This window comes from Ursus maritimus, unplaced genomic scaffold (genome assembly GCF_017311325.1).
Source record: "Ursus maritimus isolate PB19 unplaced genomic scaffold, ASM1731132v1 scaffold_7, whole genome shotgun sequence".
Classification (NCBI taxonomy): Eukaryota; Metazoa; Chordata; class Mammalia; order Carnivora; family Ursidae; genus Ursus; species Ursus maritimus.
In genome coordinates, this window is record NW_024426885.1 from 19,680,806 (window position 1) to 19,685,518 (window position 4,713).

Consider the following 4,713-nt stretch of genomic DNA (forward strand, 5'->3'; position numbering starts at 1 on the left):
AGCCCCCAGGCCCGCCCCATCCCGCCCCTTCCTCTGCTTCCTGGGAAATGTAGTCCCGCCCCTCCCACTGCACACCGGGAGTGGTAGTACACACACACCACTTCAGTGCGCCTGCGTTCTGCCGAATCCCGCAATGGCAGCTGGGAAATGTAGTCCCATTCGACTTTGATCTCCTGGGTGTAAAGACTTACGAAGTTATGTGGGCTTTACTACTGGGAAGGAAGAATTTGAGCCAGTTCCCGGGAAGCTCTTTTCTCAGCGACTTCCGGCGGGTGCCCAGGACCTAGAGCATTCTTTATCTAAGTGACATGTTCTAGTCCTCTATCTACTACTAGTTTTTCATGTAACTTCAATGCTTCAGTTTCCCCATCGCAAAACGTGCTGTTCGACTGGCGCACACACAGCATTTGAAAAGCCAAGATCACTGTTCAGAAACAAGGGATGATCCCATCAGTACCACAGAAAGTTTCCATGAGGCCCTTCTTCCACTTTGGCTTCCACATAGAGGTAGTTATGTTTTTCGTGGGGTTTTTTAATGGTATGTTTAAAAACTTATTTTGCCTCAGGACCTCGCTAGTGACTTTAGAGGCTAGAAATCCTCTCCGGTGTTGCAAGTGAAGGACATAATTCAGTGGGTAAGTGATTTGGTGCTAAAGTCACAAACGGTTCAGTTCAAATCCTGACTCTGCTACTTACACTACCTGTCTGGACTCTTCAGGTCTCATTTTCCTAATGTATAAAATAGGTAAAATTACTCCATTTATCCAAACATTGAGTGCCTGCCATGTGCCAGGCACTGTACTAGACATAATGTGTACAGTAATGAGAGAAATAGACATTGACCCTACTCTCAAGGAGTCTATAGTCAGTAGGGCTTATTGTGAAGATTAAAGTAAAAAATTCCAGCAAATTAGTACCTGCCACTCAGTTAATGGAAGCTATGATGATTGTTTCCTCTCTTGTTCTCCTCCATAGAGAGGAACTGAAAACAGTGGCTAAAGAGAGCAGGGACCACTTTAAAGGATTGCCAATGGCTACCCTCTCTGCCATTCTCTTTCCAAGTCCTCAACCTAACAAGTCCTCAAAATCTAGACCAGAGTTTCTCAACCTCTGCATTACTGACATTTTGGGCAAATAATTCAGGATGGTAGGGGGCAGGGGTAGACTTGTGCTTTGTAGGATGTTCAGCAGCATTCCTGGTCTCTACCCACTAGATGCCAGTAGCACACTACCAACCAAAAAGGTCTCCAAACATTGCCAAATGTCCACGGGGGCACAAAATCACTCCCAGTTGAGAACCATTGGTCTAGGGAGAGGAAGGGCAAGAGGGTCATAACTGTTGAATGCTCTAGGAGCAAGCTGGGAATTGTATAAACATCCATAACTTTTTCCCACCCTGATTATTTTAACCTGCTGGTGGACATCCAAAATAACAGGAAGCTCTTGGTGAGGGGAGAATTTCCCTTCCCTATGGTCACTCCAGTGGCTACTGCAGAAAATATCATCTCAGAATGAAAATCTTACTCTCAAAAATGTCATGAGATTCATGCTGCATTTTAATGCCCTCTCTCTCTCTCACACTCACTCTTGTTCTTTTTTTTTTTTTCAAAGTGAACAAGATTTCCAATGAGGTCAAAAGCTGCAAAATTGTGCCAGCCCTTTAAATATTACACTTGGCACCACATTTAAGAATGAAATAGATGTTCCATCAAATGCAGGGAGACCCAATACGAGAGGTGTTCCCAAGCTGTTCACAGGAGAGTTTATTTTTTTTGTAAAGACTTTGAAATAGGGACTTTACTTTTTCTGTGATTGGCTAGGTCACTTCAGATCTGGGCTTTCCCATTGGGTATCGGTCACAACCACTCTTGACAAGGGACATGTTGAGTAAAGGGAAGAATGGAATTATTTAAAAGAAAATAGCTATTCACTAAGATGCGTTAGTTGAGGGAAGAAATTATTAGGTTGAAAGTTAGTTTCTACCACTTGTAGACTCCTTAAGCTTTAGATCCCAAATTGCTAACAGCTACTATAGGAATTTAAAAGAGGTAGATTAATGGCAAATAAAAGTCTCCCCAATGGGAGATAAACCATGTGACATGCAATCAAAAAAAAAAAAAAATACGAACTGAAAATACACATGGGTTTAAATCTATAGATCATAGGGGCGCTTGGGTGGCACAGCGGTTAAGCGTCTGCCTTCGGCTCAGGGCGTGATCCCGGCATTATGGGATCGAGCCCCACATCAGGCTCTTCTGCTATGAGCCTGCTTCTTCCTCTCCCACTCCCCCTGCTTGTGTTCCCTCTCTCGCTGGCTGTCTCTATCTCTGTCGAATAAATAAATAAAATCTTTAAAAAAAAAAAAATCTAGAGATCATAAGCCCTAGCAGGTTATTAAGAGAAAGCAGGATGCTCCGTGGTGCACGTGCCTGACCTTTCACAGTTGACCTCCAGATGAATTAACCAGCCCTTCTTTTAGAGCCATGGCCAAGAGGGAGAGGAGGAAATGGAAAGTAGGGCGGGAGTCACCAAAAAGGCCACTTGTGTATGTTGAAGAATAGCAGAGGTGATGGTGATGGAGGGCAGTGGGCACTGTTAAGGGCAGGTTTATGTACAGGAATAGTCCGGTCTTTTCTCACAGCAACTGAAGGTGCCATTTCCTTCTCCCTGCTCTGGCTGACTCCTAGAGTTCTTGCTTTGACATTGGCCACAAGGGCCTCCCACAGCACAAAGCTTGGGGCTCTAGCCTCAGGAAAGGAATGTTCCTCACAAACCATCCTTCAGCGCCAGTCCGAGCCTGGAGGAATCCAGGGGCAGCTGTGGCCCTTCTTTTGCTCAAATGAATCCAGTTTGCCCTACAAATGCATATGAAGAAGCTGAGGAAAAGCAAGGCTTCCAAAGCCTTCTGACCAAAGGACCTGGAATCTTACCCGCAGTCTCTGGTTCTGTCCTCTCCCTAAAGTACTCTCTCAGGGGAGCCTCATTTGAAGATGGCAAAAGTCCCCCCTGAATCCCCCAGGCCTCTAACAAACACAGCCCAAATGGGGACGATCTGCCCTCTGGAGCAAGCAGGCAAAGCTCTCCATTCTTAGGCGTCCTTTCTGTCACAGTTTACTCGATGCAAATTTCCAAACGACTTATTCCAGATTCATGAACAATGGAGGAGACTGGTGTGTAATACATCTTTTCTGCAGACAGGAGAGATGGAAACGGGAAGGGACCATGAGGTTAAGTTACAAGTCCAAAGTCACTGAATTGGTAACACCTGGTGCTTAAGAGAACTTCCCTGAAAGTGCAAAATGCTTGCCGTGCAGGGCACTGTTTTCTGCAATTATCTTTAAGGATGGGGGTTTTCAAGTAATGAAGGCGGAAGAGGGAGGAAGGGTGAATCCTGAGCTCCTAAAGGAGAACCTTAACAGTTACACATCTTTCCATCCTCCACCCCAAAACGACAACTGCAGCCTCCTTCCCGCCTCTCCCCTCAGGGCCCAAAAACGTGAAGAGCAGCAGAAAACCTTTCCTTCTGCCCAGTGAGTCAGCCTTGCCTAACTTCATGCGTAAGCTCTCCTCAAGTCAGCAGCAGCTCAGAGCTGCGGGTCTGCGTGCAGCCGAGATAAATTTGGGTCTAGAAAGGATGACGTAATGCTAAACCCGAGAGGTAGCTGCTGCCTCCCAGGGCTCCAGTCGCCAGGGCTGCCGGCTGACATCCCAACCACACGCAAAAGCACCGAGCGACCCAGGTGCCTGCGCTGGGGAGACAGAGAAAAGGACGTGGGGGCGGGAGGAAACGGCAGGGGGAGGCAGTGTTCATCTGAGATCGCTGAATCTGGAAGTTTGTTGTTTTTTAACTTCAGTTTTCTGGTGAGATCAGGCCACTGGCAGAGGCTCAAGCAGCTGCACTTGACTTCCATCCTGGCCTATCTCTTCCCCCCTTAGAAAAGGGCTTCTTACAATTTTATTAAATGGCCCTTATTACAGCAGCCTATTTTGGTGATTATAATGGATGTGTTAATTTCTCGAATGTCCTTTCCCTTCTTTTTTGCATTAACTTGGATCCAAGAAGAAATCTGCATTGCAGGACTCAGTTAATATGCACATCTAAGACACTTGCTGCCCCTGGAGCAAGTATCCCACTTGGGGGGACAACTGATAAGGTATTCTGGATTCTGGAAAAGGACTTTGCTAGGGACAGGCCACGTTAATGCCCCCCCCAATAACATTTCATGGTTTATTTCATAGAAGTTTGTATCATTAAGCTTATTCCTCAATCCATTCTCCATTTTCCATTTTCCAGATGAAAAAACTGTGGGCCAGAGAGGTATGGTAACTTACCGAAGGCCACATAGCCACTATCAAACCCACCGAGCAAGGATTAGGATTCAGGCCCACAGACTCTGATCCTGTGCTCTCTACCCATCTCCGTAATTCTTTTTCTTGTTGATTCATGGTCTTAAAAATAAATAAATAAATAAATAAATAAATAAATAAAAAGTTTTCTGATTTTTTTTAATTCATGGGGCCCCAAATGTTTGAATTGAATATCAGGTTACGTTCTAAAGGGATCCAAAGCCTGCTTTTGTTTTCTGTTTAAGGTTCATTCTTCTCTAAGGAAAGGGTGGCCTCAGAATCAACTCCCTTGCTGGTGATGATCACAAACCATGGGCCTGACCGCATTACACCACTTTAATTAAAAGACCACCACAGGTAAATAAA

The 4,713-nt window shown here is 45.3% G+C and overlaps 1 protein-coding gene across 1 annotated transcript in view; it reads right to left on the reverse strand.

Moving 5' to 3' along the window:
• The window catches only part of MXI1 (MAX interactor 1, dimerization protein), an 86,246-nt gene that overhangs the window by 62,973 nt on the left and 18,560 nt on the right, over positions 1-4,713 (reverse strand). The window lies entirely within an intron of this gene.